Consider the following 24201-nt stretch of genomic DNA (forward strand, 5'->3'; position numbering starts at 1 on the left):
GAAGACTTGGACTCTCATCCTCACATTTCTCTTCACCTTTCCCAAGTCAGGTGGGATAGAGCCACCCATGTATTAAATTGAAGCAGTCTCTACCAAGGAGGTCTCTTTCCCAACAACACACAGAATCCTATATATTCCTTACATATCCATCTCTGCCCAAACAAAATAATAAATTAACTGCAAAGACTGTCTAGTCCCCAAAGATGAAAAAAAATGAATGGCTAGGAAACCTAGTATACATTTGTAAGTGAAATGTACATAAAATCTCTTAGGGAGATGGGCCAAAAGCTTGCCCAGAGCCTGGTACTGAATACGTGGTGGGTAGGAATGAGAACCTTGCTGCAAGCAGGAGAACTTGAATGGTTCTTTGCCGCTTATCAAGCAAAATGTAAAGGAGAATGCAGTTTCCTCCCTACCTTTCAGCCAATTAGAGGGTTCATTAAAACCTAAGGAATGACTTATGATAAGGCCTGATACAAAGCTGTGTTGTGACTGGTTGGAGGGGTGAAGAAGCTAGCCCAACTGTCCTAAACTGTGAGTTTATGGGAGAGGTGAACTGAATTCTACTGTTGCTTATTTCATAGAACAAGGGTTGTTCATTAGCAAAATGTTTCCACTTCAGTGTTTAGAAACAATACTTTTTCTTGTTTGCCCAAAGAAATACCAGTTTCTTCCTAGTTAATAGAAGTATTGCAGAAGGATATGCAAAAATTGAATGCTAGAATTATATGCTTGAAATTTGATGAGTCCTTAATGCGTATCTTTTTCTGATTTACCAGTGCAGTCTAGACATAGCCTTTGACATTGGTTTCTGACAGACACCTATGCACCCAAACATTTAATTCACAAAACAAAGAACACGTGGACTCCATCTAGCATAGTCTGTTTATGAACTGCTACCATGGCTATTGGTTTTTATCTTTTTCTTTCCACAAAATTTCACAAATTTCCTTCATTGTATGCCCAAATAAGGTTTCAATATGTTTTGTAGTAGGATAGTTTTAATTATTCTGTTAGGATGACCAGAGTCCAGGCATCCCAAGAGGAGAATGGGGGTTTGAGTCCCAAAGAAGAAGCAGGTCAATCAATTGACTATAGACAATTTTATTGTGTTATAAAAATGTATTGAGTGAGTATTTTTGAAAGCCTATAATGTGCTGAATTTTATAAACATTAGAATATAGGTAAACTGGCTAAGATTATGAATTTATGTATAGGTGTATATATAGAAAACTGAGGCTATAACCTTCAGCTCCTACTCAAAGCAAGATAGTGAGGGATCATCAGACAGGGAGAACAAGGATGGATCATCAAAGTTAATGGAAAGACATTGCTAGAACTGGGGATTTCCCCAATTAGTCTATCTATAGTGACCAAAACCCAACATAAACATCCACAACTATTTTAAACAGAAGAGATTTGAAATGAAAAGCATCTAGAAACTGAGGCACAGCCAATGATAGGAAGCTATGTATGAACCATGGAATCCCTCCTCTAGATAAGGGAATACTGGGAACCTGTTTAACAACAGGTAGCTTTCATTAGAAAAGGGATTGTATCTAATATTGAAATATTATCTGGCTAACCTTGTGAGGAGGGCTTTAAACTAGGTTCGACGGGGACAGGTGAGCAAAGCCCACAGGTAAGTGCTGAATGTGCGGGACTGGGAGATGGGTTGGAAATGGGGGGGGGACTACGGCCTATAATGGCAAGGAGAAAGGAGGGTCAGGGCACAACAGGGAGGCAAGATCAAATCAGTATCTTAGATGCCTATATACAAATGCAAGAAGTATGGGTAATAAGCAGGAAGAACTGGAATTGCTAACAAATAAATACAACTATGATATCATTGGTATTACAGAAACCTGGTGGATGGGACGCGCGATTGGAATGTTGGTATGGAAGGGTACGGCTTGCTCAGGAATGACAGACAGGGAAAAAAGGGAGGAGGGGTTGCCTTGTATATTAAAAATGTACACACTTGGACTGAAGTGGAGATGAACGTAGGAGATAGCTGTGTAGAGAGACTCTGGGTTAAGCTAAAAGGGGAAAAAAATGAGGGTGATGTCATGCTATGAGTCTACTTCAGGCCACCTAGCCAGGTGGAAGAGGTGGATGAGGCCTTTTTTAAACCATTAACAAAACTATCCAAAGCCCAAGATTTGGTGGTGATGGGGGACTTCAACTATCCAGACATATGTTGGGAAGCTAACACAGCGGGGCACAGGCTATCCAATAAGTTTCTGGACTGCATTGGAGACAACTTTTCTGTTTCAGAAGGATGAAAAAGCTAACAGAGGAGAAGCTGTTCTGGATTTGATTTTTAACAAATAGGGAGGAACTAGTTGAGAACTTGAAAGTGGAAGACAGTATGGGGGACAGTGATCATGAAATAATAGAGTTCATGATCTTAAGGAAAGGTAGAAGGGAGACCAGCACAATTGAGGTAATGGAGTTCAGGAAGGCAGATTTTGATAAGCTCAGAGAACTTGTAGGTAAGGTCCCATGGGAAGCAAGACTGAAGGGAAAAACAACTGAGGAGAGTTGGAAGTATTTCAAGGGGACGTTGTTAAGGGCCCAAAAGCAAACAATTCCGCTGTGTAGGAAAGATAGAAAATACGGCAAAAGACCAGCTTGGCTTATCAAGGAGATCTTGCATGATCTGAAAATAAAAAAGGAGTCCTATAAAAAATGGAAGCTAGGACAAATAACAAAGGATGAATATAGGCAAGCAACACGGGAATGCAGGGGCAAGATTAGAAAGGCAAAGGCACAAAATGAGATCAAACTAGCTACAGGCATAAAGGGAAACGAAGACCTTTTATAAATACATTAGAAGCAAGAGGAAGACCAAGGACAGGGTAGGCCCACTGCTCAGTGAGGAGGGAGAAGCAGTAACAGGAAACTTGGAAATGGCAGAGATGCTCAATGACTTCTTTGTTTCGGTCTTCACCGAGAAGTCTGGAGGTGTGCTTAACGTAGTGAATACAAGCAGAGAGAGGGTAAGTTTAGAATATACACAAAGAACAAGTTACAAATCACTTAGGAAAGTTAGATGTCAGCAAGTCACTAGGTCCTGATGAAATGCATCCCAGGATACTCAAGGAGCTGATAGAGGAGGTATCTGAGCCTTTAGCTATGATCTTTGAAAAATCATGGAAGACGGGAGATTCCAGAAGACTGGAAAAGGGCAAATATTGTGCCCATCTATAAAAAAGGGAATAAGAACAACCCAGGAAACTATAGACCGGTCAGTTTAACGTCTGTCCCAGGGAAGATAATGGAGCAGGTAATTAAGGAAATCATATGCAAACACTTGGAAGGTAATAAAGTGATAGGGAATAGGCCAGCATGGGTTTGTGAAGAACAAGTCATGCCAAACTAATCTGATACTTTCTTTGATAGGATAACGAGCGTTGTGGATAAGGGAGAAGCGGTGGATGTCATATACCTAGACTTTAGTAAGGCATTTGATACGGTCTCGCATGATATTCTTATTGATAAACTAGGCAAATATAACTTAGATAGGGCCACGATAAGGTGGGTGAATAATTGGCTGGATAACCGTAGTCAGAGAGTTGTTAACGGTGCTGAATCCTGCAGGAAAGGGATAACAAGTGGAGTTCCACAAGGGTCTGTTTTGGGACCCGTACTGTTCAATATCTTCATCAATGACGTAGATATTGGGATAGAGTACACGCTTATTAAGTTTGCAGATGATACCAAACTGGGTGGGGTTGCAACTTCTTTGGAGGATAGGGACATAATTCAAAATGACCTTAGCAAGTTAGAGAAATGGTCAGAGGTAAACGGGATGAAGTTTAATAAAGAGAAATGCAAAGTGCTTCACTTAGGAAGGAACAATCAGTTCCATACATACAAGATGGGAAGCGACTGTCTAGGAAGGAGCATGGCGGAAAGGGATCTAGGGGTCATAGTGGACCACAAGTTGAATATGAGTCAACAGTGTGATGCTGTTGCAAAAAAAGCACATATGATTCTAGGTTGTATCAACAGGTGTGTTGTAAGCAATACTCGTGAAGTCATTCTGCCGCTCTGCTCTGCACTAGTTAGGCCTCAGTTGGAGTCCAGTTCTGGGCGCCACATTTCAAGAAAGATGTGGAGAAATTGGAAAGGGTACAGAGAAGAGTGACAAGAATGATTAAAGGTCTAGAGAACATGACCTATGAAGCCAGGCTTCATGAACTGGGCTTGTTTAGTTTGGAAAAGAGAAGATTAAGGGGGCACATGATAGCGGTTTTCAAATATCTAAAAGGGTGTCACAAGGAGGAAGGAGAAAATTTGTTCCTCTTGATTTCTGAGGACAGGACAAGGAGTAATGGGCTTAAAGTGCAGCAAGGGAGGTTTAGACTGGACATTAGGAAAAAATTCCTAACTTTCAGGGTGGTCAAATATTGGAATAAATTGCCAAGGGAGGTGGTGGAATCTCCCTCTCTGGAGATATTTAAGAACAGGTTAGTTAGACATCTGTCAGGGATGGTATAGACGGAGCTTGGTCCTGCCTTGAGGGCGGGGGGTTGGACTCGATGACCTCTCGAGGTCCCTTCCAGTCCTATGATTCTATGAAATGTAAAGCCTGATGATGTGTCTTTATATTTATTTGCTGTGTAATTTGTGCTTGTTTACTCTTCCTTACTATTTTATCTTTTAATCTGTGGTTTTCTATTCAATAAACCCTTTTTTATTTTTACCCCAAGCAAGCCTCTGTTGTGCAAAATGTGTGGAGTGCGGGGGCTAATGTAAGATAGTTCTGGGTGGTGGGTTTCACACCTTTTGGTGTGGTGAACCAGTGGTGAAAAGTCCAAATGTATGGTAGTTGACAACTTGGGAAGGGCAGATTTGAGGAGACTCTGGATTGGAAGGACTGTTGATGTCACCCTACAAAGAATAACTAGGCTGATGGAAGGCAGGAATAGGATCTTGTGCTTGAGAGGCAGGCTACTGGAGGAGAGCTCTGAGCCATAGAAACACACAACATTAAGGCTTCTGTCAAGGGGTATGCCCCCGTCCAGGGGCTCGGCCTCCTCCGACCGGGCCTATACAGTACTCCAGAGTCCCTAAGCCAAGGTCCCAGCCCTTCTATTAGGGTATATACGGTAGCAAAAAGTCTCAACACAAAAGTCCCGGCCCTTCTATCAGGGCAAATACGGTAGCAAAGTCTCAACACGAAAGTCCCGGCCCTTCTATCAGGGCATATACGGTAGCAAAGGCCTAGTCGCTATGAGAAGCCTCCCTTGGCCCGGGGTTTGTTTGTCCAGGGAAGGGGAAAATGGGTGGTAGGGGGATCCGGGCCCTCCCTCTCCACCGGGTCCCAGCCCAGGGCCCTTTAGGCAGGGTCTATGGCTCCGGCTGGCTCGGCGGGGGATCCGGCCGATACACGCCGAGCCAAACTTTGTATCCCTTGCCCTGGGCTGCTTCCTACCACGCCCTGGTTCCCCCCGGGCCCCTTCGCCTCTCAGGCAGTACCTGTCGGGGTTGAGGGCGCGCGCCTGCCACTCTGGGCCAGCGGTTGCTTTCTCCGTGTCCCGGTTCAGCGCGTGCGACGACTCTGGACCCAGCGACTGCAAGAACTCCGGTCCGGCCTGGTCTCCGTCTCCTCCTCCTCCTTGGGGCCTTTCTGCCTTCTGGGCTCCTCCTGCCTTTATACCCGGCCGCTGTTGGGAGCATGCCCAGCAGGGTCGGAGGGGCGGGGCCTTCTCTGCCAGCTGGGCCTGGGCTATCTCCTGCTCGTTAGTGCGGGGCCTGTCCGCCCCGTCACAGCTTCCCAAATGTATAGGGCAGACCATGACAAAAACCCATTCTGGTCTGGGTGATCCACAAAACATAACACCAATTATTTCTTAATGGTCCATTAGTGTATCTGTTTTTCTATAACTAAGAAAATCACTCAAACAACTTTCTTGGTATTGATAAACCTAGAAAAACTTATTATGGCTAATCAAGTGGCAAATATAGTCTCTAAGGCTACGTCTAGACTATAAGCCTCTTTCAAAAGAGACTTTTTTTAAAGACTCGAAGAAGCCTCTTTCGAAAGAGTGCATCTAGACTACAAGCAGATTTTATGAAAAAGCGAGCCGCTTTTTTGAAAGAATCTAGATGCTCTCTTCAAAAAAGCCCTGTTTGCATTCAAGAACACCTTTTTTCGAAAGAGCACTTTCTAAAAAAGGCGTTTTTCCTCGTAAAATGAGGTTTACTATGATCAAAAAAACTGCCGCGTTCTTTCGATTTATTTTTGAAAGAACACGGCTTCAGTCTAGATGCAGGGTAAGGTGTGTGTTTTTTGGTTTTTTTGAAAAAAGGCTACTTTAAAAAAAAAAAAAAACCCTGTAGTTGAGACACACCTTACGATAGATAAAAGCTGATATGTACTTTTATAGGTACAATATTCCCTGTAATTATCCACAAATCATGTACAGTACAATGTATGCTTGATGGCCTCTATGATTCTGTAGCATTAAAACATTCTTTTGCTTCTCCCTGCCCCCTATTTACCTGCAAGAGAATGACCTCAGTGTCTTTTCTGTCTTTGGCCACTCTTACTATTGTTTCAGTCACTTGGACAGTTGCTGGAAATTATATTGAGAAATCATCTTTTTTTCTTGTAGAACCTGGCTATACTGTGGTGTATCTATGCTGCTGCAAATAGTCAGTAGGCAGTGTAGATAAATTTATCATGGTAAGTGCAAATACTGTTTGCAGAGGTGTATCAGTGTAATAATAACAGTGCAAATTTCCATAGTCGTTATAAGTCTGTAGTCTACTCAGATATGCAGGTTAAAAACTTTGTCACTCTTGATTTTGATTGATGATCTTAGAGGAAAGTGTTCTGATGCTCCAGGACCTCATGGTGCTCCAGTGTCCCCACCACTCACATTAGAATTACCTTAGAATCATTACATATTTTTTGTAGAAAATATATAGTAAAATGAATCTAGTTAAGTTATGAAAACAAAGCTGTAATATGTCAATATTATATTCTGTTCCAGGTATTTTACAGAACGCTGATGTAGTCCATAAAAGGGCAGTTTGGTCAAAGTGAATCATTTTAAATTTATAAAAAACCCACTTCAGTTTAAGCGTACAGTACTCAATTTTTTTACATGAAAGTAAGGAAATGCATTAAGTCATTTAAAATTTATGAGGAGACTTGTTATTTCATTCATTATGTTGACAATATGCACAACTTCCTTTGAAAATGGATTGGACCAAAAAAAGGTGAACAGACGCTGTTTTAATGGTTCTATCCATCGTGTGTACTGACTTATGAGAGTTACTTTTGGTTATATTTTACCCAAGAGGACTGTTTAACATGCTTGGTTATATAGATCTGCAAATTTTTAGCTGTGGCTGATATCCATATTGAGCCATAAATTTACTGTTGATATATTGCTTTCTAGGCAGATTACTCTCATTTTGATAGAAATGGGAGAAGAAATTGATTTCCTGTTTTAGCATAAGACTCATTTTAGTTTAAAATATAGTAAATGGCTACTACATACCGTATATGCAAGAAGACATGTTGTAATATGCAAAAAGAAAAGGCTTTTTCATCATGAGCTTTCTATCTGCTTGATTACAACCTTATACATTGAAACACTGAAAAATGCTTTCTGAATGAAAATAAAATTTATCATCTGATACATTCAAATAAGAGAAAGTTGTCAGCATTTATTAACATTTCTGCTCAGTAATGAATGACATATTTCAATACAGCAGCTATTTTAGTATTGTGTCAATATTTCATACGGCAGAATGTGCTGAGGCTGGTATTTTAGCTTGTCTCTAGCCAAAGTACTGAAGATGAATATTGCTGTAGTCTTTTGTACAACCTGGCTAGAAAGGAAAAAGGTGAAAAAAGGAAGTATTAAAAAGACCAAGGCTTGAAAATTTATCATACACATCCAGTCAAAAGCATGTATGAAAGGGCATCGAAAGAGGAAGCACCATCTGTGAGATTGAGGCCTCAAAGTCTTAGCAGTTGTTGTTTCTTGGCAGTTGTTGGTAAGGCTCTAATCAGCAGCAGAGGAACTGTAGTTGTCATTCTGCCGGTTCAGGAAGACTTCAGCATACAATTTAAATTCAGTTTGTATCTGTAATGATATTGAATCAACATGATGGCTGGGCATTTGCTTTTTATAATGAACGTTAAAGTGTGGAAAATTTCATGAACTTCAGACCTCTTCTTTTTCTAGGGAAAGGTTCCTTCTTAACTGGGTCAGGTGAATTTTTTCCCCAAACCTTGTAAATTATTGCCGTATGATTAGGTAGATGTTCAATGAATCTCTTAATAAATATTTGCCTTTCCTGAGTATCATTTTAAAATATTCATCATCAGCATTTTTCTATCATTACTCTTGGTTTAGATTTGTTCTATTGTATGTTGATTCTCTTTAAACAAAGAGGAAAAACATAATAGATGTTTTACAATTTTATTGGTTCAATACCATTTGAATTTTGTAATTGAAATTCCATACTATCTGTGAAGGAAAGGAAGCGTATTGTCTTGTGACATTATACTTCTTGGCTAGAGAAACAGTTGTGATGATAGTTCATGTAATGGAACATGTCAGCAATGTTTCTTTGACTTAGTCTAATTCTATTTTAAAAAATCATTTCTCTTCATGACACCTTTGAAATTATTAAAACTGTCAGTGACTTCCGATTTTTCATAAACATAATAATAATTGTATAGGCTTGTCTTCGGACAGTGAGTGAGTTTGCATATTAGCGTGTAAATATGTTGCACATAAGCTTGCTGAACCCTAACTGTGAACTCTGTTACTGCACGCTACAAGTTCTGTAGTGTACTTCGATCTATTCCTATTTGAAAGAGTAAATTAAAATATGCTGTGCATATTCTTGTGAGCAGTAACAGGGCCAACATGGCAGCTCTTAAGAAGAGCATCCACATTATAAAACAGAGTGTTTTTTAGTTACATCTGAAAATCAAGGTTGGAAATGAGGAAAAGGTTTGTACAATCAGCAATCTATGCTTGGAAAAAGCAACAATATATATCATAGTCTGATGAGAGAGGCAGATATGCAAGCTCTTCAGAGCTTGAGATGACAAGGCTATGTGTGGACGTTCCGGAACAATTTTTCTAGTGGGTATGCTGAGGGCCATTGAACTAACCCTGTTTATGAAGAAAACCACTTCAAGCGAGGGGATGCAGTGGCATCTCCAGCACTACAAGATCCAGCACCTAAGGATGTATGCTGGCAGTGGATAGAAGCATAGGTGCTGAGTCTGTGGTGACTCCGGGGCTGGAGCTACCACAGGGTTAGAGAGGCTGAGCACTCACTGGCATCAAGTTTCCCCCCTCTACCTCCCTTCATCCTATACCTCTTGCCCATTGGTGGCTCAGCTAACAAACTCTTCCCCCCCACCCCTGTCCCAGCACTTCTGGAAGGTGTATACTTAGGGTGGGGGTTTGGGAGAAGGGATGGAATGGAGGTGAGGCATGGACAGAGTGGGCACAGAGGTTTGGGGGAAAGGATGGAATGGAGGCAGGGTCTGAGGGTGGAGATAGGGGAGCATGTTGAGCATTCCTGGCTAGCAGGGAAGTCAGCACCTATGGAATATATACCTTACTCATAAAGAATGTGAAAACTCAATAATAAATCCCGAATGTAATTTTTAATAAGGATTTGTGGAACCCAGGAAATAGAACTCCAGAATAATGGGTTAGCAGAAGTTCTGTACTTTCAGATAAGGTAGCTGTACTCATCTAGTCGGATCAGTAGATTTTGATATCTAAACACAGTCCTTGAAGCTAACTATATAAGAGGTTTGGTTTTCAAAAGGGAAGGCAGTAAGTGCAGAAAAACCATCTTTGAGAATTGCATAAAAGGGTATCTCTTTGTGGAGGAAACTTCAGAAATCAATTAGTTCGTTTATGTTCAAGCTATTTTTCATTAAGATATTTTAATTGTTTGATATCTCTATAAAGTAGAATATGGGTTAGTAACTCCAGACAGGATATAAATTTTATTTTTATTCACTAGAAAGAGAAATCCTGGGGGAGACTTTTTTCCCCCAAGCCCAAACCCTATTCTCTGTCCGGTCAACATTGTTTCCCACAAGCCTTTCATTCACTTCTGAAGGAAAAGGAGAGAAAAAAATTGTGGAATATAATGTTGAGTACAAGAAAAAATATGAAGATCGAGATTCATGCCGAATATATTGTGCACCCAAAAGTAAAGTCTGTATTATGTATATGTAGAGAGATGAACTGGAATTTAGGAAGACAGACTGGATGATGAATAGGTCTTTTCTGTCTCTTACTTGTAGTATTCTGATTTATTTCACCTTTGACTTCAAGTCCAGAAAAGAAAATTGTAAGCTTCTGGACTACTTTTCAAAGCATTTGGAGAGTATCACTTATAATCTGTTGTCAAAAACAGTATTTCAAGCCTCAACCATTTAAAGTTCATGACTCATATCAAATTATGAGATTGGCTGAAAGTTCATGGTACTTAAAAATAATAAGTGGTACTGGAAGGCTATGTTTTGTTGCCTTTTGGTATTGGAACATTTAGGGTACATGTTTTCAAGCTTTTCTGTTGCCATAAGAGCTAAAAACATTTCTCTAAAATGAAAATTTCTCTAAAATTTCTTAACTAATAATCTGATGCCAGCAGGTAAAATAGATGCTAACAAAAGCATTTTATATTCCGAGACTCATGGAAAAAATTGCAAAAGTTGGTAGTAGTTTTTACAAAAATAGTCAAATTTTCAGCAAAATCTTGAACAATTTCTATAACGAATGCTGGGTCTCTGGTATAATCTAATGTTGTGTTGACCGATTTTCATTGTGCTTCAGCATCAAAGGTACTCAATAAAAATGACAATCAATATTTAAGTTGTAACCGAAGGTTGAATTATGAAGTTATACTTAATGATCCTAAATTGCTTGAGGAAATTAAACGTGCAAATGGCACGTTTTTACTACTCGCATTCGCATATCTAGCTATTTATACCTGTAATATTTTGTTATAGAGTTCTTGATATTGTCCTCAGGTTCCTTCTAAGAGTAAACAATGGTAGCATGATATGTTATGATATAGTGTAGGGATGGGCAAAATCAGGCCAGGGGAACAGATTTCACCTGTCAAACATTTCTCTCTGGCCCACCCAGCTGATTAGCACACTGTGCATACTTACAGCTGGCCACGTGTGTTCAGCTGCCCTCTACGCCACCTTGCTCCATCCTGCAGCCAAGCTACTCCCAGGATTCTCCTGCTAGCTGTGCAGAGACAAAGGAATAGGGAGTGCTGAAGTCAGGGTGTCCCCCTGCAGGTGTCAGGGGAGAGACACAACAGAGCTCCTCCAAGCTGAAGCATGAATGGTAAGTGACCTGAATGCCCGGTTTCTAAGATTTCAGTGCTCATGCTGTCTCTCTCTGATACATTCCATCCCCTCACCTTCTCCCCACCCTCCCCCTGCTCTCTTTCTGCAGAATGGGAGAGGGGACGACAAAAGAGAAGTACAGCTTTCCCTGCCTTAAAGAGACAAAGTGTGGCTTCTCTCAGAAATTTACCCAGCAACAGCCAATATACATGCTCTGTGTCACTGTCACACACATCCAGTCTGTGCCATACACACAGTCGCAGTCATACACACTCACCATCACTCAGGCACTGCCACATACATACTATATCTGTGTCACAAAGTCTGTCTCTCACACACAGTGGCTACATCTAGACTGCATCCTTCTGTCAACAGAGGGATGCAAATCAGGCACATCGAAATTGTTAATGAAGCTGGGATTTAAATATCATAAACATAGCCGTCACTTTTTTTCGAAACAGCGTTTTTTCAAAAAAAAAAAAAAATGAAACGGCAATCTAGATGCGGATCAGTTGGAAAATAAAGCCTTTTCTAACTGATTCTGTTAACCTCATTTTTTGAGGAATAGAGGATCTGTCAAAAAAGGCTTTATTTTCGATGGATCTGCGTCTAGACTGCCGTTTTTTTTAAAAAAAATCCATTTCAAAAAAAGTGGCGGTCATGTTTATGCTAATGAGGCACTGGATATTTAAATCCCGGCTTTATTAGCAATTTCAACGTGCCTAATCTACATCTCTCTGTCAACAGAGAGGTGTAGTCTATACACACCCAGTGTGTCTTTCACACTCAAATACTCTCTCTCTCTCTCTTCCCCCCCCCCCCTTTCCCTCCAGTCATCCCTTCTGCTCGTGTGTCCTGAAGCTGGCCTGTGAACACATACCAAAATTTATGAATTGGCCCCCCTGCGAAAATTATTGCCCATCCCTGGTATAGTGTATAGTATATTATAGCATATGGTTAGATTTACGACCCTAAAACTTTAAAATCCTGATTCATGAAGTATAACAGCTGTAATCTTACAAAAACAATACTTTTTTAATATATTAATTTTAAAATATTTAATATCTTTCTGAAATATTCAGGTTTGTCTATAAGTTCAAAAAGCATCTTGCATGCAGCACTGGTGTTGCCCTGGTCCTTCAATGCAGATCTTTGGGGATGGGGCAGCAGGTATAGGAGGCTGAGGGCTATGGCCCAGTTCACTTCCCCCTCCCCAAGACACCTCCCCCCAGCCTGGCCAGGGCCTGTTCTCTGCGCCCCCCTCCCCAGGGCACCCCCAATTTGGGGAAAAAGGTTACTTGCTGGTGTGCTGACAGGCAAGATGTTGGAGCCCCAGCCCAGCTGCCACCATTGGACACTAGGGATGCTAAAAGTCAGTTAAATTGGTAACCATGTAAATGCTGAACATCTCAGCGGTTACATGATTACCCATGCTGTGGGCTCTACAGTATAAAGATTAAACAAGCTTTATACTGCAGAGTCTGTAGCAAAGCCTTCCCAGGAGCAGAGCCACCAGCCCCTGCTGGCCCGGCTCTTGAGGAGAAGGTTTCCGTGCTGCAGAGAAGCCAGCTCCTGCCAGCACTGCTCCTGGGGAGGCGGCTCCTTGACGCAGGGAAGCCTCCTCTCCAAGAGATGTGCCAGCAGGGGCTGCTGACTCCACTCCTGGCTTTGCTGTGGCAGCGAAGCCTTCTGCTTAGGAACGGAGTCAGCAGCCAACTTTAATAATGAATATTAATGTTTTAGGGTGAGATTTTTAAAAGCATTTAGCTTTGTTACAACTGTGCTCCAAGTGAAGGATATTGTAAAACTCACTTTAACTTAAATAGGATCATTTAGGCCAATGCTGATGAATGCTTAAAAATTCCACCTTTCACAATGAAAACCTGCACTCTTGGCATGATCATATGTGAATATATTGAGTATTCCAAAGCTTTGTCCAAACATAACACAGTTAATGACATTTAATCCTGACATTAATAATTACAATACCTCTGTTATTTCAGTTTTGGGGAGTTTCATACTGTTTTGCTAGTGTACCTAAATCCTTATTTGGAGCAGTTGTCTGGGCCTGGCAATCTGGCCAAACTTTGGCTATATCAATACACAAAATTTATGCACTATAATAATGTACTTCATGAAATAGTAAGAATTCTTTTTAGTAGGAGTCTAAAGGGGTCATGCAGAGTGTTAACAGTGATATAGTGCTCTGAAAGCCTGTGTGCTTTTTGTAACAGCACAACCTGGAAATTGTAGTTTTTTTCTTTGTTTGGACATAGTGCCTGTACCCTTTTCACAGTCTGTTCCACTAAGTGCTATATTTGACATTTCAAGGAGTAGAGTTATACTCGGTGGAATATATGTCCATAGGGAGGGAACAGTGGGATAACTGAATGTTAAGCCCTTTCAAGATGGGCATTATTATCCCTGAAGGCCTACTTAATGTGAATAAAAAATACTTTTAGCTGCAAATTTTCTAGTTAGTGACTGAAAATAATTTGTGCAAGCACGTATGAAATTCACTAGGCCTCCCCGCAGTAAGGTGGTGGGGCAGGTTCCCACCTGGCCTAGGTGATAGGGTGAGCTCCTTGGGAGGACAGGGTCATGGGTTCAAGTCCCGCCTCCCCAGAGTCCCACCTCCCCAGGGGACAGAATGGGATTGGTCCAAGGAACAGCTGGGCAGCCATGGGGCAGGCAGGATAAAGGGTCTCCAGGTAGCAAGGTGGTGGGGCAGGTTCCCGCATGCCCTAGGGGCTAGGGCAGGTTCCCATATGCCCTAGGGGTTAGGGCACTGGCCTAGATTACAGTTACCAAAAAGTTGTGAAATTTCCACAAGCTCTAAATGTGTGATCAGGTCAGTAAGGCTGCTGATTGGTCATATATTATCTGGCAGGTTATTTTCCCCTCCTCTTGAATTTTAACTGTGCTAAGTGCAGCTTCATTTCCTGTTATCAGTTTGTCATCATTCTTATATTTCAGGCAGCCATTCAGTGTAAGATACTTATCAAGTTAGAGGAAGTGGTTTAAGTATTCTTTTGTTTGGTTTTATAAAGCATTGGCTTTCAAAATAAATTCTGAACTTCCTGTATTACCTACTGACAAATACTGTGCATAAGAAACTCATATTATTGTAGGTCACTGAATTCATTTTTTAAATGCCAATTGACATAATTCCTTTAGGGAATTGTAAGTTGCAGTTCATATTATGGTCTAGTAGAAAAGTGGAAATTGATTGTTTTAGAAGGGATCTCATTTGTACTACAGAAGTAGCTTAACATGAATCAGGTGATGACTTTTCAGCTTTTAAATCCTACTAAATGGAAATAGCAGATTTACTGGAGTTTTCCAATGCCAGTGCCTATCTAGCATTAGAAATTTGGGATCATTTGCCTTACCTCTGGCACAGAACTGTACTACTATGTTTGATCCTTTGTATTTTGCATAAACAAAAATGGAAGCTGAAGTACCCATAATGGCCACAGCTGCTTAGTTCAAAATGAAAATTGGGGAACTAAATGCATGAAGAGAAATAGCAAAAGACAAGCTATCCAGACCTATTTGTGTAAAAGAGTGGCTTTTGATTGGAAAAAGCTCTGGATACCATTGGTATTCATTATATCCTGCTGTCATCTTGCATGCTTTTAGTTTCTGTCAGAGAGTCAAATATAGCACATGCTAGATGAGAGATGATCATTTAGTAATAAAATTTTCTTTTCGCTATGTTAGTGGTGCTCAGTAACACTGTTAAAGGGCTGTCAGTGATTCCATTATAAACCTGCATTTTCTGAAGCTTAAAAATGGTTCTTTTTAATTGTAGAATTTTGAGGATTGATGTTTAGCTTGCCAGCCTAAATGCACTTTCCCTTCTTGTCTGTACTCACCAGCTTCACCCTATCAGCTCCCCATAAAAAAAGAAAAACCCTGAGCCCATTAGTATATGTTGTGCTTTTAAATTCAAAGCCATGGGCATGATTCACCATGCTGTTAATTGTTGGTGTAATGTTAGTTGTGCGCGGGTATGTATGCATGGGCAAGGGTGAGGGGAATATGGCAGCTGTTCAACATGGCGCAGCAATTTGGAACAGAAAAAGGATAAAGCAAGCTATCCAGCTGAAATATAGAACTTGGCTAGGATTCCAGGGTTAACATACCTCATCTTGTGAAAAATGTTATGGGATTTTTAATAAACAAATTATCTGGCTTTAAATTGTATGTCTTATCCTAGTGGTCGCCAGAATTTTCCATACCAGGATTTCTTTTTATTACCAGGTACCCATGCGAATCCTCTCTTCTCTAGCTATGTTACGACTCCCATTTAGCAAAAAAAGGAAGGTTTGGGTGGTCACAAGCCCCTGCTACCTGTTTAAGCTCCTGCCTTATCCAAAAGAAATACTATAAGAAAATAATTTCTTCACTTATTTAAAACTGGCCAGGCAAAAACTTTAAATAATGGATGACAGAGAACAGATCTGCAGTGCAAGGGAGAAGAACTGGATGACATAGCAGGCCTTCTCATATTCCAGTTTCCATCTCTAATTTGTATGATTGTGTCCTTGCATAGTTAACTTTCTTGTGGGAATATTCAGCAAAAAAAGAAGGGTGATATTAATAATGGGCATTGCATTTTCATTTTATAGTCTGCTTTTTAACTGAAATTACTCAATTTAAAAAGTTTTATTTTAGGTTTTGATTGCAGCACATTTAATAGCTACTGCTACTTAAACTTTTATAGCATCTCTGCATGCCAAGGCATTTCAGACCACTTTTATGTTAGTACTTAACAGGTGTTTCATTCAACATAATTAATAATTATTTAAAATTGGCTTAAAGTAAGTGAAGGAAATATTCACTCTCTTTGTGCTGATCAGGTACTGGAATGGAGATGGAAACCTCCTCTAATCATTTCTTGTCAAGGATCGCCAGCATGGAGGAGCCCCAACATACACAAATTTGGAGTTAGAACTTAACTCCTTTGTTGACTCTCTTTTCCTTTCTGGCCCTCACGCAGGAGGTGGGAAGGGATAAACTTAAATAGGGCAGAGGAGAGGCCACTATATGATGCAGACCAGCAGCTACACTAGGGAACCATACTTAGCTGGAGAAAGTTAAAAGCAAACCCACCTCTCTTCTCCATAAAGCTGATGTAACTTGTGTGGAAGAAAATCATGTAGAGAATAATAAACTCTCTGATCGTTTTCTTCCCTTTGCTATGGAGGTCAGTAAGAAATAGAAGTCTTCATGGCCAACATACAAGAAATCTAAAAATGATTCATTTTTGTGAATGGTGATACAAAAAGACATTAATAACCTGACTTTAGCTGATGCCCAGTAAAGAAAAATGTGCCTTAACTCAGAGGCCATTAGAGCTTGTTTATGTAAAAGGTTTGTAAATAATCATATACTTATTACTAATACAAAACGTGACCATACTACTGGATCAAGAAAGGGGATTACATGATTAAACCTTGTAACTGCAGTCAGAATTCTAGCTGCTGTGTGTAGTACCTGTTTCCAACCAAGCAAATTAGTTTGATTGCCAAGACAGAAAGAATGACAATAATCTGTTAAGGACACTATAAAGGCGTGATCGAGAATCTCTTCATCATAAAAAAAGAAAAGACTGATGAATAGTTCAACATGAATAACATTTAATATAAAACTAATTCATAGACCTATCTGCTTCTTTGTCTTCCAAGAAGCTGGTAGAGTACCAGAAGCTGATGATCTTCAAAAGCTGATCTTATGTTCTGCAAGCAGCTAGATTCCTACAACTAGTTTCTAAATTGTAGCTGCTTGAAAATGTTAAAGCAGTAGGCTGATCATTACAGTCTCCAATGCATTCATATATTCTACAAAAAAAAAAAAAATCCACTGAAGATTGCAGATGAATTACTATTTAGGAGAATTGACTACATTTAGCTGTAAAATAAAGAAATATTACTGTTTACGAGAACTCTACCAAACTGGACATCATTGGGTTGCATGATCTTTGCTTAGAACGATTTGTTGCTATTTCAGATAGAATTGTAATGTAAATGCTTAATATTATAGTGCAGTAATTGAAAATATTTTGAGGTCGTAACATTGTGGTAGTTAAAACAGTTTTGCTGAGTAGTGTGGCATTAATTTAAATTCAATAAGAACTGATAGTGAATAATTACATTGTTTTCTCTTGAGAATATTTTGTAACATTTTAGTTGTAATATTTGCAACATAATTCTTCTCCTGTTGTCTTGGGATATTTCTAAATAGAAAACATTTAAAAGCAAAATTGAAAGACTTATACAAGTGCAGATAAATTAGAAAAAATTGAGCTGTGTCTTTTGCAAAAATTGAAGATTTTCTTATTTAGAAAGAAATTGCCATTTATTAGAGACATTTTGAAAGACTGCTAACCATTGTTTAGTATGATAGTCTGGTTTGGAATAGTTTGATTAGTTACTGTAATTTGTAGGCAGAAGCATTGTCTAATACTTAACAGCAAAGCTCTGTAAGCTAGGAAGATCCTGGCTGGTTTTAATATGTGTGGAACACTTGAATTCCTATGCAACCTTGAGCAAGTTTATTAAACTCTTTTTGTCGGTCACATGAAAAACTCCCTTTAGAAAGAATATTTGGGGCAGTGACTTAGAATGGAATTACCATAGAAAGTTGCATACTCTTAATTATTATTTTTGTTTTTTCTGTTTCTTGACGCCTTTATGAAGGAAATCCTGAACATTATACTAAGAAAAAAGGTGTAAAACATAACACATTGCAAAATCATAGTGTACACAGGGAAAAATGAAGTGTAATCTCCATTTAGTTTATTGAGATGAACCCTAAACTCCCACCTAGGGTTGAACAGCTAAATTAAGATAAAACTACAATTTATCCTGTTTACACTAGGATTTTAAATGTTTATATCACATTGTAAAAATTTACCTTTTCCAAGTATGGGCATATCTAAAAAGAAAAGAGTATAAAGACTTAAATACTACAAGTATGGCAAAATCCCAAGGCCTCAGAATGAAACCATATTATATAAAAATCTTTTGCCCGTTGTGTAAAAGGTTTATTAAATATGCAAGTTCACAATTTTCTGTTGTGATAGTATAATGTACATACAGTAGTTATACATCTTGGAATCTTAAATGCCTTTATTACATATATCCATGAGAAATAGTTCTGTAGAGTAGTTAATCTGGTAGACTGTAATCAGCTCTTCTGTCTTTAAAAATCTATTATAATTTTGAGGAACCTCAAATGTATTCAGTTTTAGCATTAGCTTTTTCACACCCACATACAAAAATAAAGTTGTCTGCTTTTTATATCTGAACTGAAAAGTAATTTCCAGAGGAAACTATTCATTGTTAAAACACATTTGATAATTTATATTTTGATAAAAATCTGACTAACCAAACAAAACAGACTTGTTATGTGAAAGCAGCTTTTTAAAGAGGCATATTTATAAGCATGTAACAATGCAGTAAATCTGACACAAAATGTTGTTTTATTGTGAAGAAACAAATTGCACCTATTTTGAAGATGACTGGAAGTGTGAAACATTTGGCCCCTTGTTAGATTGTAATTTAAGGCATAAGTATATATGGTCAAAAGAACTAAGCCAATATTAAAAGCCTTTTCTGAGTCATTGCCATCTGTGCTTATGGCACCTGGGGATCCCTCCGTGTTGATAGGTACTATTGCTCTTCGCTATGCCCTAGCATCATCTGTACTAATGATTAATATTAATAGCAACAGTCTGGCCTCATCAGCATTGGTACACATGCCTCCTGGATATGTCAGTGGAAGCACAATCAAACTTCCTCTTTACCCAGACCTTCTCACACACAGGGCAAGCTTGTCTTCAGTTTTTGAACCTCAACTCCTTACATCTCGCAGCCTGGAAGATGAATACCAAGTAACTTCTCTGCTCAGACCAGGTTCATGGGCAGTAGGAAACCCTCCACAAGAGCCTCTTACCTAGCCAAGTGGAAAAGTTTATCTTAGCTCTGATCTCACTTAATTACCTCTATTACCTCCTTTATCTCAAGCAGGAAGGTCATTCAGTTTCATACATAAGGGTCAACCTGACCACCATATTGGCATTTCACTGTGGGGTTCAAGGCCATGTGGTATTCTCTGACTCCAAGGTTATCCATTTCCTAAAAGGTCTAGACAGGCTGTATCCACAGGTACATCAATCTGTCCCTCCTTGGGACCTCAGCTTAGTCTTGTCAAGGCTGACAGGTCCTCCATTTGAACCTCTAGTCACATGTACCTTACTTTACCTCTCCTATAAGGTTGCCTTCTTGATGGCTATAGGCTTGGCCTAGAGTGTGTCAGAACTCAGGCCCCTAACCTGAGAGAGTTCAGTTAAGGACTAGGTACAGCTAAGACCTCACCCTGCATTCCTCCCTAAAGTGGTCTCTCAGTTCCATATCAATCAAGACCTATTTCTCCCAGTGTTTTATCCCTAAGCCACACTCTAGGATGCAGAACAGATACTCCACAACCTGAATTTATGCATGGTTTTGGCTTTTTACATTGAAAGGTCTATATAGTTTAGGACAATGTCCCAGTTATTTGTAGCTATAGTGCAGGGGTGGGGACCCACAGGCCCAGAGGCCAGATGCAGCCCCTGGCTTGCCTGGATCCGGCCCCTGAGGTTCAGAGCTCTGCCCCAGCATTGAGGAAGCCCACTGCCCCAAAATGGTACAGGAGCACACAAAATATACTAGTCTGGTTCTCTTCTCTTCCCCCCCCCCCAGGCTCTTTGTGCGAGGGAAATATGGGGGAGTGTCTTTCTCCTTCTTAGTGAGGGGGGTTGGATTTTTTTTTTTGCTTCTCAATTGTGTGTCCCCCCTAACTGATTTTCCTGTCAGTCAGCAGCCCCCGACCCAAGAAAGGTTCCCTGCTGTAGCAGATAGGATGAAAGGCCACCCTGTGTCATTGCAGCAGATTTCCTCCTAGATTATTTCATGTATCTGCAAATCTTACAAGTTTACACAGGTTCCTGATTCTGTCAATTAAGTCACATTCTACTAGGGGGCAGGTCTCATCCACAGCAGTTCTTGCTCATGTATCAACTCAAGATATATGTAGGGCAGCATCCATCCACAGGTTCTCCACAAATTATGCAGTCACCCAGCAGGCCTGAGACAATGCCATCTTTAGCATGGTAGTCCTCCAGTCAGCTTAGGGCTCTGATCCCACCTCCTAAAGCTTAGGTTTGTGAATCATGTGATTTGGAATGCATATGAACAAGCACTCAAAAAAGAAAAAAAAACAGTTACCTTTCATTGGGGAGTTAGCGCGTCAGTAAGGTTATATATCAAGCACCATATCACTGCCACTCCAGGGGGCATTTAAGTTGACCCAGTGGTTTCTACTAGGGAAAAGTCTTCTGGCTTCCATGCATGTGTTCTAACAGTCCTTATTATACATACCTTTGTTTCAATACAACATACATCCTGAGGGATTCAAGATGAACTAATATCTCACAGTGAATAATTTATTTGACAAATTGAGTCTCTTTCTGTTTGCGCAACATTTGCAAACATATAGTGACTTACATACATTTAATCATTGTTGAAATTTGATGTCTTTTGAATTTTATACCATTGGGATTACACATAAAAAATATTCAAAATTGTTTTACTGAATTGTGATCTGCTAATTACATAATATGCTACCATTTCCTTTTTTTTTGATTGGATGTGCACATTCACTAAATACTAGCACATTAGATTGTAGAGTTTGTTTTTTCTGGATAGTTGCTTTTGCGTCTTTGGTTTAAGTCAGTTCAATCAGTATTTATGAAAAATAAACATGAGATATTCATTTGACCAAAATTCTTTAATATACAATTAGTATTTGTTAACATGTCTTGTGTTTAACTCAGTTTGTTTGAAAATTAAGAACTCTGGATGTTAAGGTGGGACAGACAAGGCATTAATGAAATACTTTTCAACAACTCTTTCCAGGCCCCAGGTAAATCTGCCTAGCATTTCACCCTCTACCAGCCCACACACTTCCACTGCCAAAATCTTATACAAGACGTATGTACATGTGTTTTTTTTATTCCATCCCTGACATAATCGCATGTGAAAAGACATTTTTATATGCTCTTAGGCCCAGAATCCCATATATCGGACCAGATCCTGATTATTTTTTGCCTCACTGAGGTCTCCAGAAGAATCCCAGGTTGAGCAAAATCTTCACCATTTAAAGGGCCATAGGAGTTTGAGATGTTCAGTTTTTAGGTTATCTCTGATTTAAAATATCCCCTCTGTGAAATAAGCCAGAGTACTAGAAAGTCTTGAGCATCAAGAGTGAGAGAACCCAACATTTTAAACCACTTTAGCTATGACTAAGTCTAAAATTATATATCCATTTTCCAGTTGCTAGAAATTCAACATTTGTGAGTGCTTTACAGAAAATAATGAATTGTCACAACACCATTGTGAATACCACTGTACAGAAGGGAAAATGAAAATGTCGAATTGTTAAGTAGCTTGATCATGATCACACTTGGAAGTCTGTGGCAGAGGTTAGAATACATGGGTGTTTTTCAACAATACTGAGTACCTGTATGTTCCATATTTCAATAGAAACTACATGTTATCAGATGTCAGAAATTAAAATATGTCCATCGCTGAGCTAATGGACCCATGCCTTAGCCACAGGACCAGCTTTCCTCACCTTGTCTTTGATTCAGACATTTGAGGTGTCCTGAATTCTACAAAAATGATCAGTTTACTAAAGCACACCGCAGCCATAACAGTGTTCGTAACCACTCTGCATGTAACCTGCTCTAGTAAAGAAAATTAACAATTTCAACAACAGTGAGTTTTCTTTAATTTGACTTGTTTGTTGGATCTCATTCAAATATGCAAAGCATTGGCAGATGGACAAACTTTGATCAGCTGTTCAATTAAGTATTTATTTTTTTGTTTTCTCTCTCTCTCCCCATCCAACAATGCAATAAAAAATGGCAAATCTGATTCTGTTGATCGATTAAAAACATACGCTTGTCTCAAAGCAGAGACCAAATATCAAGGCTGTTCCCCACTCTGGCAATTCAAGTGCAGAAGATGGGGACCCGCAAGTGACTTTAAAATACTTTGCCACTAAAACTCCTCAAGCTTATAGATTCCCTAGCTTTGGATAGGTATCACTTCCACCACCCAAATGCAAAAGCCCTTTTGAAGACCCAGGAAGGCGCACTTAGGAGTTCCTTTCTTTGAGGTACCCTCAAGCTCTTTTAATTGTTCCCTCTGAAGAGAGCTTGAAACAGCTGCTGTAATCAGCTGAAAAGGAAACTTGTATTTCTCTTAGTAGTGTTAGGCATTTGCACACAGAACCTCTGCCTTCTAGGATGCAGGAGTCAGATCATGATTATATATAACAAAAAATAAATAAAATGCATTTGGTGACATACAGCTTGGATTCTAGGTAGGAAAGGAAGGAAGAAAGGATTGAAAGCACAGACAATTGCTTCCCTGGGATTCAGCTTGGAAAGATATAGTGTAAGAGGATATAGTGTACATCTGCTCAGCACAGACAAGTCCAAGAAACCCCAAAAGAAAGAAAATAAGTTGATCACGTCTGACTAAATATTCCCGAAGTAGGTTAAGGACTTACACACCAGTTACACAAAAGAGTTTGTACATCCTCATTCAAACTGAAATATTTGTGCCGTACTTGCTTTTTCTTTTGCAAATCTTTTAATTTAGTAGGGTGTTATGAACTGATAAAAACTGATTTTATGAAATTGAGTGGCTTTATATTTAAGAACATAAGAACGGCCGTACTGGGTCAGACCAAAGGTCCATCTAGCCCAGTATCCTGTCAACCGACAGTGGCCAGCACCAGGTGCCCCAGAGAGGGTGGACCGAAGACAATGATCAAGCGATTTGTCTCCTGCCATCCCTCTCCAGCCCCTGACAGACAGAGGCCAAGGACACCATTTTATCCCCTGGCTAATAGCCTTTTATGGACCTAACCACCATGAAATTATCTAGCTTCTCTTTAAACTCTATTATAGTCCTAGCCTTCACAGCCTCCTCTGGCAAGGAGTTCCACAGGTTGACTACACGCTGTGTGAAGAAGAACTTTCTTTTATTAGTTTTAAACCTGCTCCTCATTAATTACATTTGGTGTCCTCTATTTCTTCTATTTAGGGAACTAATAAATAACTTTTCTTTATCGGTCCTCTCCACACCACTCATGATTTTATATACCTCTGTCATATCCCCCCTCAGTCTCCTCTTTTCTAAACTGAAAAGTCCCAGTCGCTTTAACCTCTCCTTATATGGGACCCGTTCCAAACCCCTAATCATTTTAGTTGCCCTTTTCTGAACCCTTTCCAAGGCCAAAATATCTTTTTTGAGGTGAGGAGACCACATCTGTACACAGTATTCAAGATGTGGGCGTACCATAGTTTTATACAGGGGCAGTAAGATATTCTGTGTCTTATTTTCTATCCCTTTCCTAATAATTCCTAGCATCCTATTTGCCTTTTTGACCGCCGCTGCACACTGTGTGGAAGTTTTCAGAGAACTGTCCACGATAACTCCAAGATCTCTTTCCTGATTTGTCGTAGCCAAATTAGCCCCCATCATACTGTATGTATAGTTGGGGTTATTTTTCCCGATGTGCATTACTTTACACTTATCCACATTAAATTTCATTTGCCATTTTGTTGCCCAATCACTCAGTTTGGTGAGATCTTTTTGGAGTCCCTCACAGTCTGCTTCTGTCTTGACTATCCTAAACAGTTTTGTATCATCTGCAAACTTTACTACCTCACTGCTTACCCCTTTCTCCAGATCATTTATGAATAAGTT

The 24201-nt window shown here is 39.7% G+C and overlaps 1 protein-coding gene and 1 long non-coding RNA gene across 13 annotated transcripts in view; one reads left to right on the forward strand and one right to left on the reverse strand.

Moving 5' to 3' along the window:
* LOC142829571 (uncharacterized) overlaps positions 1-5612 on the reverse strand; it is a 34138-nt gene extending 28526 nt beyond the window's left edge. The window contains exon 1 of the long non-coding RNA XR_012904096.1: positions 5488-5612. This is a non-coding gene — a long non-coding RNA (uncharacterized LOC142829571). The remainder of the gene's footprint in view (positions 1-5487) is intronic.
* The window catches only part of IMMP2L (inner mitochondrial membrane peptidase subunit 2), a 771740-nt gene that overhangs the window by 93336 nt on the left and 654203 nt on the right, over positions 1-24201 (forward strand). The window lies entirely within an intron of this gene.

The sequence above is a fragment of the Pelodiscus sinensis genome, chromosome 1 (genome assembly GCF_049634645.1).
Source record: "Pelodiscus sinensis isolate JC-2024 chromosome 1, ASM4963464v1, whole genome shotgun sequence".
NCBI lineage: Eukaryota > Metazoa > Chordata > Testudines > Trionychidae > Pelodiscus > Pelodiscus sinensis.